The sequence below is a fragment of the Anas acuta genome, chromosome 12 (assembly GCF_963932015.1).
Source record: "Anas acuta chromosome 12, bAnaAcu1.1, whole genome shotgun sequence".
NCBI lineage: Eukaryota > Metazoa > Chordata > Aves > Anseriformes > Anatidae > Anas > Anas acuta.
In genome coordinates, this window is record NC_088990.1 from 4,431,755 (window position 1) to 4,447,575 (window position 15,821).

General features: G+C 43.5%; 1 protein-coding gene across 25 annotated transcripts in view; it reads left to right on the forward strand.

Annotated features, from left to right (window-relative positions):
- LOC137863007 (protein FAM169B-like) overlaps window positions 1–15,821 on the forward strand; it is a 262,188-nt gene that overhangs the window by 104,301 nt on the left and 142,066 nt on the right. For all 25 annotated transcript variants that reach the window (XR_011100644.1, XR_011100621.1, XR_011100624.1 and 22 more), the window contains one exon: window positions 4,770–4,950. The gene's annotated coding sequence lies outside the window, so the exon portion shown is untranslated. The remainder of the gene's footprint in view (window positions 1–4,769; window positions 4,951–15,821) is intronic.

A 15,821-nucleotide genomic window follows, 5' to 3' on the forward strand; every position in this document is an offset into this window, starting at 1 on the left:
GTGCTTCTCCATCAAGTCCTCGCCAAGAGAGCGCAGGCAGCACAGGCCCTCGCTCAGTATTGTTCTTTCTAGTCCAAGGGTGGATGTCCCAGTAGCTAAGGCCCTTTCTGGAGTGCTGGCCTGACTTGTTTGGCACCAGAACTAAGGTTTGTCATAGTGCTTCCTTATTTCTTTTGGCAGAAGGCTTTGGGTTTAACAGCCATCCGCTCTATGTTCTGTCTCCTAGGTGTCTGACAGCACTCCTGGAACAGTAGCTCTTGCAAGGTCCCTCTATGAATAGAAACCTCCAGCAAATGAGCAGTAGGATCTCATGGACAGACTCCACATCACGTGCTCTTGGGAGGTATCAGGACTTTACATCAGCAGCTCTGCGCAGCTGCTGCCTGACACCCCGTGTGCAGCACGACTGAGCTGTGAACGGAGCAAGAACGGGAACAGAGGCATTCCAGTTCTCTTCTTAGATTTTTGGGAATCGTGAACCTGTCCAAGACAGCTCACGCATTCTGGTCATCGTTGGTTTGCTGTGTGATTCAGTTGACCAGCGCGTGTGCTGCGGGCTGGACATAGCACATGGACTCTGTTTTGGGATTTCTGATGATATCCCATTGCAATGCCTGCACTGTTAGTTTTTATAATGGGCTGATCTGTAGTCAAACTACAGTCTAAGTCGGAAGATCCTTGTAATCTTGACTCTGATATGTTTTTTTCTAATTTATAGTCACTTCTAGGCCTGAAGGGTCCTCTGTTTTCTGAGAGAAATCTATGTCAGCGTGCAATTGTAGATTTTTACACTTTTGCTCCCTTCTTTAGCTGTATTCTCTTCTCTTCCTCCGAGCAGCAGATTATGTATGAAGCACCTAGTACAGTCCTACCAGCTATGAAGACTCATTTGAATTCAGCACATCCCACTGTCCTGCTAAGTGTTCTATCAATGTGCCAGCTTGGCTGTATTAACCCAGGAGCAAGGGAAACTGCAAGTCACTCAATCCTTGGGCTACAGCAGCTTTATTTTATTTAATGAAGTTTGAGTCATTTTATGGCAGAACTGGGCTGCAATTCCAGCTGAGCCCTTTTGAGCCTGCATATTCTTCTCTGCTGCACACCTCTGGAGTGTGCAGCCAAAATGTAAGTTAATGAAGACAAAGAGGAGAGATGTTCCTGACATGGTTATTTTTCTCTCTTGTTGGGGCATCGATGCTCAGGCAATGCTGGGAGAAGCTGCAGTACCATCACTTCACTCATCACAATAACGTTAAGCTTTTCCTTGGGGAGACATGTAGCAAGTAGCTGTTGACAACTTTAAAATTTTCTAGAATTTCTGTCTCTCAAAAAAAAGCAACCACCACCCATTTCTGCAGGTCTTTGGTATGGACAGCTCAGACATAAGTCTCACATGATTTATTTTTTATTTATTTTTTACTTCTAGCTGTATCTAAAGCATCTAAGGAATTTTACTGGAAAAATAAGGCAAGAACCAGTGGGTCAAAAATAGAGAGGTCCACAACTGGCGTATGTCTGTGATGACTGTGGCCCAAGCATATTTCTTTTTTAACTTTTCCATCCTTCTGTCTTCTATAATCAAAAATAAGTTAAGTGCTTTGCAATCTGTGGAATGTGTTTTTTCACATGACCACCATCTGGGCTGCTATTCCTCTGGCCTTTTGTACCTCTCTTTGTTGTTTGGGTTACTGATAGTTGTCTGTCTGGTGGTGTTTGATTTTAGCTTTCTCCCCGGACTCCTCAACAAGTTTCACCTAGAAACTTTCCCTAATTTTATCTTTGAGGCTTACACTTCTCTTGGCCTTAACAAACATATCTGAATTTGACAGTTTATTCCTGTCAATACACTGTGCTTCACTTTTAACAAGTGAGTGTTTGTCTACAGGAGGAGATATCAGTCAGGAATAACTCTGGATTATCACTCTGTGGAAGCTCACATTTGCGGTCCATTGCCCTTTGAAAATGGATGCAGATTATTTGTGCTGTTATTCCAGAATCTGTGTCTTGTCAGGGAGTCTTTAGGCATCCTTTAATTTTTCTCCCTCCTATGTGAACTCTGTGTCTTGTGTATAACAAGCCTTAATTTCAGCTGTCATCGAACCTACTTTCTTTCAGATGAGATTTCTTCTTGGTGCAGTGGTACTCAAGGTGTTCTGGAGATAGGTCTGTCAGACCGGGGGTGAGTTAAATGCTCACTGAAATTAATGGAAACCACTTCAGTGACTCCAAGGACTATTGGGCCAGTCTCTGAGAACACTGAACCGAACAAAATCCAGATATATTCCAGGCTGCCACTTCCTTAACCCCTTTATCGCATTCTTCCATCCCTGTATGTTATCAGAATATCTTTTTTTCTTTTTATTTCTTTTCTGAATAGTGGGTTCTTTTTCTGTCTTTTACGACTCTGAAATGAGAACAGGTAATTTTGAACACAGAGTCACTCTCTCACGCCTAACCTACAGTATTTCTTTCTTTCCCCCAGCCGAGGACAGGGAGTTCTGAGGCTTCCTGCAGGCCTTGGTTTGGTGTGTGTCAGTGTGATGTGCTGCTCCACTTGGCTTGCTCTGCTCATGGGTAATTTAATAAGTGATAATCATGGCCTGCAAGGAATGCCAGCCCTGTTGTTCACACTGTTCCGGTTCATGTCTTCATTTCGTCTGGAAAAGCACTGTGCCTTCACTAGTGGACTTTGTAGCCTCCCCTGCCGAAAATAGGCACTTGTCTTTTCAACTCTTTTGTGTAGGTGAATGAATGACATCTTCTGATGCTTTTAAATTGAGAATTTTATTTTATTTATTAAATCTTAGGCAATATTCTCAGTCCCATGTGGGAAGGCAAAGGCTTTCTCAAAGACTGGTTTTGGTTTGTGGATGGTGAAGTCCTGCCCATGAAATACAGGAGCATGTGGGAATGTAGAGTGCTCTGAATTGTGCTTATAGATGGGCGTAAAAAAGAGAGAGAAAAGGAAATAAGTAAAAGTTCAGAGGAACTGGAAATACCAGTGAAGCATCTGTAAAACACTGACTTCAATCCAGTGGTGAAAATCTGCCTATCTCAGTCCTCAGTCCATGTCAAAGCACTTGCGTTAAGTTTTAGTACAGGGAAAACTGAAGTTGTGAGATTACCTGATCACAGTAACAGCTCGTCCAGCTTGGTGCTTTTATGGAAGATGTGAATATCGTCAGATTGAAGCCATGGGGGAGAGGTGAAGTCTACCTAAAATGACTGAAAGTCTTGTGCTAGACTTACACCCCTGGTATATGGGGGGGTTCTTCAGGTGCCTGAACTGGCAGTGAACTGAGGTGGTCTATCAAAATGATTTTCTGATCACTCAGTAAGACCTGATTGAGCTTTGCTTATGCTACATAATTCTACGTTATGCTTATAACCCTACTGAAAAGATCTGGAGGGTTTGTCTCCAGAGCATTTTTGACCCTTCGCTATAGATGTCCACAATGCATTGTTACTGCGGGCAATGGTGGATAAGCAAAAACATTCAGAACTATTTTTTTTTCTTCTAATCTGAAGTAGATCCCCCAGCCCAAAGGAAACTGTGGGGAAAAGAGAATATCTCACTGCATGGATGACTGTCAGAAGTTGAAGTGTACAAATGATCCCTTCCAGCACTTGTCGCAGCGCGGTGATGCATTTGCCTTCACGCCTTGGTTGCCTTGGTTTGAATGTGCCAGGTGCTCCTCTGGACCCGAGGGGAAGCAGTGTTATGAGGTGCCGGGAGCCTGTCCCCTCGTGGCGGGGTGCTAGAGCTCCTGGGTCCCAAACAGGGGCAGGAGTAAGTAGCCATCAGAGCCTGCTGCTGGTCCAGCATCCTGTCCCACAGCAGGCCTGCTCAGCTGCTCCCAGCCTCCTGGGCTCTGTGGTAATGGATTCCAACCTCCCTTCACTCAGCTCTCCCTCTTTTCCCTTGTCGGGGTTTAAAAATATCCATTTAAAGCTTCAGTATGGGTTAGCAAGAGCAGCAGCCTGCTCTGACGAGTGGGATGACACGGGAAGGACCAAGGCCTTTGGGCTTGTGGGTGCTGCCTGGAGGAGGGCTGAAAGCAGCAGCGCCCAGGACAGGCAGGAGAAGGCACCAACAGCCTCGCTGCCCCTGTCAAGCTGTGTGCATGGACAGAAATGAGGTGAAAGCAGCAGCGAAGCAGGCTCACCGTGTGGGTAGTGCTCTCTGGGCGAACCCCTTGCCAGAGAACTGAAGGGGAGAGCCGGGAGCACGCCGCTTGTGGCGACACTAGAGGTCACTCTGGGACCAAGGATGGAGGCTGGCTGCCATCGGGGCCTGGCGAAGGTCAGCGGCTGCTAATCCGGAGAAATTGCTGAACTACAAGCGAAATTTGTACCTAATTATGAACCGCTTTGATGCGGCATTGCTCCTATCCTAACTTGAGTGGCAATTTCCTAAAGGGAAAAAAAAAAAACCAACCCGCAGCCTTAAGTGGCGTGTCCCTAAGTGTTCCCAGAGCAAGGCCGGTGTTTTCGGCACAAGCTCAGGACATCTCTGCACACAATGCTCTGGGCAACATCCCCCAGGGTGGCTGACTTGGCTCTACCTGCCTCCTGCCTCCCCTTGGCACAGCTCTCAGCTCCTTATCGGCATGGGCAGGGATTCATTTACGTGATGCTGCCTAGCAAGCCTAGGGGAAGGACAGATTTAATGCAGCCACGAGACAGCTGTGTGCTAAACTCGCTGGCTGTGGAACCTATATCGAAAGGATTTAATTTTATTCCCTAATAATCCCTTTTCTCTCAAACAGGTCAGACCAGAGAGGCTGCTGCTATTGCTGCAGCTTTCAGCATCGTTGGCGCTGCTGTTATGGGTTCCAGGGCTGGTCAGTCGTGCAAGACATCTGCCTCATCCTGGTGAAAAGTTTTCCCTTTGATATTATTTTATTGAACTCATTTACTTTGGCTGCTCAAAAAAAAAAAAAAAAAAAGGTATGTCTACTTTTTGGTTCCCTGAAGCACCTTTGTAGAAGTTAATCTGAGTAAAAGATTTCAGTGATTTCTCCCCCTACCCCTGAAGAGACAGACTGATAGTTTTGAGTCAGCTGAATTTACTTGGAAGATGGTTAGCAATTAATTCCGGATGAAAAAAAAAAAAAAAAAAGTTAAAAAAAAAAAAAAAAACATTTTAATATTTTCTTTTATTTTTATTTTTTCATTGTAAAATGTTCCCAATAATAAGGCATGTTCTCACCCTTCCCCCAGTCTCCCAAAGGACGGAAGGTGATGCGCCTGATATGAGGCTGAACAAAACATTTTAGTTGACCTAAAGCATTTTTGCTAAGTTTATTTTTTCACTTTGGCCATAAAAGGCAAAGCCAGTTATTTGCACAGCTTTATTTGTAAGCCTTTTCTTAGCTCCTGTGGAGGCCAGGTGCCTGCTGGCAGGGGAGGGAATATGCCCGGCGTCCCTTTTTCTCCATGGAACATACCATTAATGACCCACTTTTGCTGGAGGTTTCTAATGCTCTCACAAGGGTTTTGTGGCATGAGGAGGCTTTGCACTTCCCCCATTAGGGCAGGTACCTGGTTGTGGCTGGATTCCATGGCAGTGCAAACATCTCACAAATCTAGCCAGAAATAATTGGGATAACAGGGACTCCTTAGTCTTCGTTCACTCGAGGGTCATGGGACGTCAGATTTGACTTTGTTATTGAAGTCAGCTAATGTACTGGAAATGCCTTCATTTTCTCCCTCTGGAGGCATAGGTTCAAATCTGCCATAAATTACAAGTGACACAGGTTCAGTAGTCTTAATTAAATCCTGTGAGGTTATTTTTTGTGTGTCAACACTCCCCTTCTCCTCCCTTCTGCACCACTCGGAGCAGCCGAAGGGCAGGGAGGACTCCAGGTAGGTGCAAGTTCTCCACGCAGCACTGAGCTGCGGGAATCGGCTTGGGGCTGGGGTAGAGCCAGGCTCTGGCTGTCCTGGTATCAGTCTGCCATTGAACTTGTAATGTAGTGTATATTCTTCCTACATTTAAAGCATTCAATTCTGTGCAAGATCATTATTCCTTGTAGGGAGATAACCGACTATAGAGGATTTCTGTTATCTACAGCATCTCTCCAGCCTGGAATTCATTGATTTCCGATCTACCGTCTAAAGGTGCAGAATAGGGGTGATCAATGCTACAGTGCTGATGTGAATAAAGCATGCCCCCTAATCTGCATTATCAACGGCCCACTTCCTGATATCCTGAGCTGACCTGGTCATGACTGTCTCTTGCACAGATAAATACACTGGCTGTTGCTAACGTGGCTTGAAAGCCTTTAAAATAGGAACGAATCAGATTCCGCTGAGCTCTCCCAGGGAGTGGCTAGGCTGATTCAAACCCCCCTTTAAGCTAATGCTTTTGTAAAGGCAATATGCACTGCTAGCATCTCTCTCAGCCTGGATTTAAATTAAAAGCTTTAATTGGTCTCCTGATTTTCCTAGCAGTTTTTATTAAAAAGAAAAAAAAATAGGGAAAAAAAAGAGCCCCCAAACATGCCACTTAGAGAAGAACTGTTTAGAGAGCAGGTTTTTATTTAATAAACAGTGATCAATTGAATTGATTAACCATGAACACATTACAGCAGGGTTTGTTGTTGCTGCTGCTGATAATTGCAGTTCATGTGCATGAGAATATTAAATGGCTGTTTGCAGGATCATTTTCATGCTCTTTTCATTTAACAGAATGGAGAAAACAACAACTGTTGACAGTGATTTTGGTTAGGACTTGAGTGCTGCAGACTGTGCCCTCAGGATGCCTGTGCAATAACTCTATCAATTGTGGCCATTTACTCTGCACTTCCAGACATTTCTGCAAACCTTGCAGCTGTTTTTTTACTAATTCGCTTGGTAATTAGATCTTATCATGCTGGCTCCATGGCTTTACATAAACTGTAAGCATTTGGAGCTGCCATATAAGACATTTTAGAGTTGTCTGTGTTGGTTTGCACTGCTCTGCAAAGACCAAGGTGCTCTCAAAAAGCAGTAGAAATAGGGAAGGAGTTGTGACATGAATTCCTGCAGATTTATGAAGATTTCTGTAAAGGAAAGGGCTTTCTTCACTTAAATTAACCACTGGAAGCCAATCAGCATTGATGGGTTTCATCCTGCTGGATGCTGAGCATAAACTGGGAGCTCTGCTCCTGCCCTCACCTTCACCCTCCAATATGCATCTCTGTCTCCGACAGCAGCTGAGGGCTTCAGTAGAAGTATTTTATTGTTTTAGGTATCTCATTGATGTTGAGGAGAGCAATACCACGATCCTGTGAGCTCAGGGTCAGGAGTAGGTATCAACCATGCCCAAACGTATGGATGAAAAGACAGTGAGCCCTTTTGTGGCAGCAAGTCACCTTGAAATGGCTTCATGCAGTGGTACGAGTAGCACAACTCAGGAACTTTGGATCTAGGTGCCAGTACTGGTGGGATCTAGGTGCCAGTACTGGTGAAATGGTCTTAGGCAGATTTCAAAGGAGAAAGTGCTCTGCCACAGGTGGGCCTGGTTCAGACATCTCAGTGTCTGATGATCTTTCCACAGCAAAACCAAAAGGTAAGTCACTCCTGTGAAGCAATTTGCAGGGATACAGTTTTGTTTCATGGCTAAAGACACCAGGGTCTCTGAAAATCTTTTCCCGTGCCACTTCTCAAGTGTGGCAGGGACACAGTTTCTCTATGGGTATGTCTCTGCTGCCCAGTGGGTACAGGCACACCAAAGCTCAGCACAACAGAGATGGGCAGAAATACCTCAAGCACGAGATGCAAGCCATCTCAGAGCCTAATGCAATATTCACCACGTTAAGAAATTCTGCTCTGGACTGGACTAACATGGCTAAACAGTGGTAAATCTCATGGTGGTCTTTGGAGCCCCGTGAGCTTCCTGACATAACCAATTCCTAGCATTGGCCCCCAGCACTCAGCTCGTGGTGCAGCACTGGGCACCTGCAGGCCAGAGGAGGGACACACGTGCCCCTGGTGACTGAGTGCTAGCTATGAATTCAGACACTCCATTTTCAGATCCCAGATTTGTTCTGTCAGTTCTATGCTGTGCCAGGGAAGGGCAGAATACACTTTATTTTCAGGATTACTGTTTGCTGTCTGTAGATTACTTAAGTCACTGTATGGTTTTCTGTTTTGTACTCGGCATAATTTGCACTTCCCCTGGGAGTATAAGCTAAGCTGTGTGTGCTGCAGAAAGGTGGCTTTGCTGCTAGGAATGGAGAGATGTAGCCTGTAACCTCAGCAAAGGTCCCATAAATGACAACACTGTAAGGTTTGGAGGCCTGGAGTTCCATCTAGTTATTGATGAAACTCAACTAACAGGACCCAGAAGAGATTTTGACTGTAGTAGATGTCAGAGTAACACATAACTCTTGAGCTTTTTGTGTGTAAATAAATTATTACAAAGTTTTGCAAGAAAATCTCACAAAAGATGCAAAGATATTATGGGAAGAGGCAACATTTCCAGATGGACTTTGGTGGTTTTATCTGTCAGGTGATGCTGGCAGATGTCATCATAAAGGTACTTGTGCTGCTTGTAAAGGCTGTCGTGGTAATACGATAGCTGTGAGGGTCTGAAGAGGTATGTGAGGAAACATCTATTGGGAGAGGGAATAACTTTTATTAGATAACTGATACGTTGGGAAAAAAATATAAACTTTTGGGTTCATGAGTCCTGCTTTCTGGAAAATTTCTGTAGTTCTTGAAAGTCACAACTCAAGGGATATACAGGTCAGAATTCACCTTTGATAGTGCACTGAGACTTTCAGAAGGATACCATGGCTGCGTGTGTTTTGTGAAGCAGAGCTCCTGTACCCTGCAGTGCTCACATTAGGACTTTGGCTGAGCTGAGCTCCGAGGACTGAGACCTGTCTGGCACCCAGAGAGAGAGCACCTTCAGGACCTCTAGGGCCAATCCTTTCAGGGGAACTTTTGCCCTAATTCCCTGCTCACCATGAGGGTTACTAATCAAACTGGCAGGGGTCATTCTGTTGGAAGAATTGGGGAAGTCTGTATGGGCGATCTTTATTCCTCAGCACTTCAAAAAAGTTGCTATGGCTTGTTTTGTGCTGTATTGTCATCTCAATGAATATCATTACTATATTTTAGTTTGTGCTTGTGCCAAAAATGATATTATGGGCCTTAGGGTAAATTAATTGAGTTTACAATGTAACATGTAATAATTTCAGAAAGAAAAGGACAAATCTGGCCCAAGTGAATATGCTCTGTGTCCATTTGTGTTACAGGCTTTGGTGCTTGCCAGCAGCTGATCCACTAACGCATGCCCTAGGAATTTCGGTGCGCCCAGTAGATATACGTTTAGTATCACATGAAGACTCTCAGGCCCAGGAGAAATCTAAAAGCCTTTGCCACCTTAGATAAATGCAATAACTGGAAGAAAGAATGTGTGTATAGATAGATCTGGCTGTATCAGGCATTTGAAACATTTTTCAGTAATAAACCCTTGGGAAAAGTTTAGCTTCAGCATCAAGCTTTGATCCAAATATATAAGAACTTCAGAAAAGTTTAGTTTGAAATCTTTAAAATACCTGACAGAAAAATCCTCCAACCCAGTAAGGGCTGACGTGCTGATAAATTTCAGTGATGGTATGAAACAGGCACTGCAGGTAGATGGATCTCTGGACAACTGAAGGGTGACAGCAGCATATGCCATTGGGATTTTCACAATAGCAGCAATAATAACAACAATCTCAGGTTTTTAAATTCAAATACATGGGTTCAGACATCTGGGGTGTATGTGCACTGCAGAACACAGAGATAGCTACCCCAGCACTGGACAAAGGAGGTTGAAAGCTGGACGTGGTATGCTCAGATCTGCACAATTTAATTATGCGAGGAAGCGAGTGCTTTAATTCAGAGATAATGCTGTGCTAATACGGGACAGGGCTCCTTCCTTGTGAGTGCTGCACGGCGCCCTGTGAGATGTAGATATCCTGGGTCATTGGAAGTGACCTGGGACACGTGTACGCGTCAGGTCATGTCCTATGGATGCCGTCCTCGGGTCCCAGCCTGGCACTTTAATCAGCCATGCCCACATCTCCCCCTGGCTGCACGGTACGGCCTCTGGCTGGGGTGGGGGCTCTCGTTCCTATTATGTGGGAGCGTGCAGAGAGAGAATTTACTCCTCAGGTTCTGAAAGCTCTGTGTGAACTTCAATATGACGGTGCCAATTTTAATCAAAGAAATGTGCTGCGGATGTCACCTGCATTTTTATCCGGTTCTCTTTGACAGAAATAGAATTTAGTGTTCTGCCAGAGATAGAAAGGGCAGAAAAACTCACTCCGAGATTCATTTTGCTTGCTGTTATTCTACTGCCATAATTACCTCTAAACACAATTACGGGCAAGACAAATGACATTTTTAGCTTTGGTCTTTAAAGACAAGAGTTAATTTCAGGCTTTGACCAGAACTATGTTAATTAGCCCCTACTCACTCTCTTTGTATGGAAGTACATCACCCAGGACTTAGCATAGGTTGCCTTTCCTGTATCTTTGAGTAATGAAAGGACACGGCATGGCAACCAAATCAAGGGTTGCTGCATTAACAAGGCCACTTTTCTGCCCATTTATCATCTATTAAAGGTGCACTAGTTTGTAAAGTAACACCACCTTCAGCGGGGCCGCCAAGAACGGCTCCTCATTTATTTTCTGCATGGTTTAAGTTGGAGTTAGACCCACCTTGTAGCTCAGAGGTGACAGCCAGTAAGAAAAAGTACACTAATTGAGACATCTCAAGGGAGAAATAGAAGAAAACTGGAAAGGTAATTAGAATGAGAGGGTTTCAAGCTGGGTAAGTAAAATCGAATGGAGGTGCATATTAGGGGCTGTTACAGATGGGAAAGAAAGTACTTGGAGAATAAAAAAAAAAAAAGAGAAGTGAATATTAGAGAACAGAGCACCCTTTTCACACTTGAAAAATAGAGGAGAGAGATAAAAAATAATGTAACAGTGAAGATACAGGCTGGGGAAAAAAAAAAAAAAAAAAAAAAAAAAGCTCCAGAAATATGAAGGACATATTTAAATGTAAGAGGGGAAGAATGGGGAAAAATAATAGAGCAGATCAATTACTAGAGCTGTAGCCTAGGAAGGAGAAACTGTCAAACGAATATTTCTGGAACTGTGGAAAAGTCTCCTTCCTTTGTGGGGGCTGCAGTGTGTTTGGGCTGTGTGGGAGGGGTTTCTTTTGGGGACTAATGCAATATTTGAATTTGCTGCAGTGTCTAATGGAGACAAATAGCCCAAAGGGAGAGCTGGGGCTCACCTGGGCAGGAGTGGATTAATTAGACTTCATTTGGCATAGCTGTTAGCTAATACCAGACTTTTTTTTCTAGTGGTTGAAGTTTTAGCCCCTCTCTTATGCTTTTAATTTCAATAGTTGGGGACATGCTGAGGTCCAACCTTTCCCATTTTAAACCTTCCCTTAGCTGGCAGGAAAGAATCACAAGGGCTACCCCGAAGCCATTTCCATCTCACCCCTCGGGCAGATGTACACCCAGATCAAAGCAGGCAGATGCCTGAGGAGAAACACACTTTTCTGGTTTCAAGTGGGAAATGGCAATTGCTTTCTGTTGTGGCCACAGCTGAATGGGCAGCATTTCCCCTTTTGGCCCTTCTTGGAGGCAGGAGGCTGGAAGTGAAGACCATTGGTGGTGCAGATGGGACGTGGTTGTTCTCTGGGTGCAAGGCTGGAAGGTGGGACCCCAGAGCTGTGACAGGTGAGGTGTTAACCCAAAAACAGTGACAACCCAAATAGTGGGGAGGACCAAAGCCAAAGGACCAAAATATCTCTGTATCAAGAGGGCAGTGCTGCACAGAGGTTCCTGAGCTAGCTCTAAGCAAGCAAATTGTGCTTGCACCCTCAAGTGAATGGTTCGGGGGAAATCAGGAGTTACGTGTCTGGAAGTCATTGTGGGACTGGACCAGCAGTATTTGTTCTCATTAGAAGTTGTTTGTGCAACGTAATGTACAACATACGATATATGTAATGCTGCAGTAACTAAGTTACATCCTTGAAATTAATATTTGCTTACTGTGGAAATGGAAGTTTCTGATCCAAGTGCAGTATTTGTAGCTTTAATTGTTAGTCTCACTAGAGCATTTTTCCTTTTCATTTATTAGATTTTTCTTTTAATAAGCGTCACTGATAAAATAGTCAGAAAAGGGTTTGCCGTTTCATAAAAATTGTACCAGCTTCTGGTTAAACACCGTTGTAGCCATTAATAACACACTACCATTCTTTAGCCACTGAAATTTTTGAGCACTGGATCAAAGCCTATTTTTGTGTTTCCCTTTTATTTATTTAATTGTTTGTATTTAGGAAAAGTTGCCGTGAAACTGGAAACTATAAACATTTTAATTACATTTCATCTCTGTTCTTCCCAAGAGATAATGAAATCCAGCTGAAAATTTACAAAAAAAGAAACAGAAGCACCCCAAAACTTTAGAAAAGTTAAAAATAAAAATGAAAAAGAAAAAAAACAAAAACACACATTTCAAAGAGAACATGTACGAACACGGACTGAAAACCGGTGCATGAAAGCAGGCATACCTTGGCTATTTCACATTATTATAAAGTTGTTCATGTGGCTGAAGTGTTCATGGACACATGGTCAGGGTTGCAGCATTTGGTACTAGATGCTGTCCAGAGAAAGAAAATGTAGCTCTGGAGCCCAAGTTAATTACCGTAGTTAGGGAAATACCCTGAACATGTATTTCCAGGATAACAAATGAATGTGTACTTTTCTTTTTCAAGACATTCAGCCTTCTGCGTAAGAAAACAGTGGCAAGCTCAGTGGAAAGTGACAGTGCTCTTAGTACCGGGATTTCAGAGATCACAAACTCACTCTGAGGACTCGAAAAACAAAGGAAACTCTGCGACAGAGAATGTTCTTCTTCATTCATCACTTGAAAGCCTGCCTCGAATAGTGCTAAGAACAGATTATTTTCGATATGTTTTAGCCCCAGGGGATTTGATAAAAGGGGCTTTTCCTTTCCAGCGAGCTAACGAGACGTGCTCTGCAGAAGACCTGAGTGAGTGGGATGGCAGTTCTGGGATCCCCCAGACCCAGAAAGCTTTTCTGATCCAGGGAGCCAAAAGACAAAGATGGGTCCAAGGCCTGGGTGAATACGGGATCTACACAGACAGTACTCATTTGTCAGCTCTGTAAGCCTGGAAATCTTCTGAGGAAAGGTGGAAAACAAATTAATGACCTATCTCCAAACTCCTGTAGGTTCTCCAACACTGACCTGCTCCAAGGGAGGCAGCTTCCTAGCTGGGAGAGATGTGTCTGGCTTCCACTGCAGGTAGGGTTACACAGATGGTTCTCTTGAGAAGAGAGCTAATAAGGAGCTAAAGTCTTTGTTGCTTATGCAGAGTCTATTTTACCAGTTCTGAGCATTTACCAGAGCCTTCTTCAGAAGTTCAGGTAGAAAACCAGAAACCAGGATTTACAAAGTTGGCTTTCACTCCTTGGAAGGGAACACAGACCTCTTTTGTCACCTCCTTTAAAAAATGCCCCGTTCTGTGCCTTGATGGATATTTCCTCCTGGTACCAGCTGGTGATCTGCTTGCAAGCAACAAGAGTATTAGCTCTGAGAAAAGGCAGCAACCAGCAGGCCTGTCAGTGCCTGGTTTTCAAATGAAGCAGTCCTAAATGTAGAAATCATTTTCTCTTATGCAAAAAATTTTGTTATTTGTCTGCTTATGCTGCTCTAGGGTGGCCCGTTAAACTACTTGGCCACCCAGCGCATGGGATTCGTTTGAATATAGGCCATTTCCCTTCAGTATCAGGCCATTCAGTTAAATAACTAATGTAACTGTAGGTGGCAATGGGTATAAGGAAACCAATCGGAATTAGCTGCATTATCAATAATGAACAAGCCATGTGATTCCATCTTCAAAAATCATTACCTGGTTACACTCACAGAAACATGAATTGGAACAAGACGCTTCAGAATAGACTCAAAATATTTCAAGGTTCAGTTATGGTCCAATTTATATTTAATAGTCAGGAAGTTGCTAAATGAACTTTGCTGCTCTTAAGGAAGCATTTGCCTAGCAGGGACTGCAACCCTGCCACCAGCCTCTCCCCGTTAATGTTCATTTTGCACAGAATCTGTGAGCCACGTTCATCAAAAGTACCTCATTTTTCCAGCTTCTTCTTGCTCTCTGTGTTTCTGGTAAGAAATTTCAGCAGTTATTTTCCTGCGAGTTGACTTCTGCTTCCTATGTGGGTTTAATTTCTCGTGTATGATTGGTTATGGCATATGTATAAAGTGCGTATGTTCTGTTTAAGTATTTATTTTCTCCATGCAATGATATTGTTGTCTCTGTCGGTGTCTAGATCTAGGCAGACAAATGAGTTGAACAAATGGAACCCAGTGTCACAAAATATCCCCAAAAGCTTCACCCAAATTTCTAAATAGCTTGAGAGAACAGACAACACCTGCCCTCCCTGACTTCACTGCTCGGGGGGGAATACCTGCAAGAGTTCAATGTCCTTCAGTGGATAATCTCTGAGATTTCTCATCACTCGCCTGGTTTTAGAAATTCAACTTGCCTTTCAGAAAAAAATACTTTAAGCATTGTCATTAATTGGGCTTTACAGGCCAATAATGATTATTAATACTGGGCACAGCTGCATGTCAGCCTGTTTATTCCTAGATACCTATGAAGAGCCTGCCTTAGGTTTTCTGTCTCTCTCCTTTTTTTTCTTTTCTTTCCCTTTTTTTTTTTTTTTTTTGAAGCACTGGGAAAAATACCTGAATAATTCAGCAAGAACCTTTTACATTATGAAAAATATAATCAGCTGGCAAGGGTGAGATATCTTATTTCTACAGGATGCTAACTCAAGTATTACAAGTGACTGCAAAATTAATGCCAAGGCGCAGTAGGTGTGGATACACATTTCCCTCATTGTTCAAGGCAGCCTCACCCCGCGCAGAGGGCTAAGAGAAGACCATGTATTCCTCACCGTGCCTACCTAATGCCAGTTAATAATTTAAACCCATTAATCGCTTAAGATGAAGACTTAGTGTTGCTTGACTCGCCACCACCAAGCGGGGTGTTTTTCCGGGCTAAATAAAAGATCTTAAAATATTGTCTTCCTGCAAGGGAACGGGGAGTGCCACAGCTTTCCTCTTAAGAGGCTTCACCTTTTGGTGGGGGTGGGGGGTTTACTATGCCAAAAGCACTTAAGTAAACAATAATATCAGTACATCATAAGTAGATGTCTGAGAATATTAGCTGTTTATTTCACTGACATACTCTGAAGAGTCTACAGGGGGCTCTTTCAAGAGTCAGGACCTCAATGTAATATACAAGCTCTGATTCTGATATTTCCCTTGATAACTGTGCTCTACCATATTGGGGTCGGAAGTCAGCAAAGGTTCATTGGCTGTTGTAATGCTCACTGTCACCAGTAATAAGTACAAAGGACTCGCTTTAAAAGCTGGCTTATAAAACTTTAAGGAAACTTGGATTGCTTAAGTGAACTTCCAAGGCTCTTCAGGGGCCGAGTGCACTTTGGTTGTCTACTTATATTAATTTCACAGAGTTGAAAGGGTCAAGCAATGCAGTTGGTGATGCTTATTAATTTATGAAACACAGAATCTTGCACTAGCTTGCTTTGACCACTTTCCCTCTCCTTTTAGAAAATTTAATATACATTAAAGCTTGCCAGACAAGGACGCCCTAAAGGATTAAGCCCAAAGTTCACAGCTGGACTAAAAGGTTCAAAGACGTTGTATCCGCAACACTGATTTGATTCCAAGTGACATTCAAACAACGGGACCGAATTG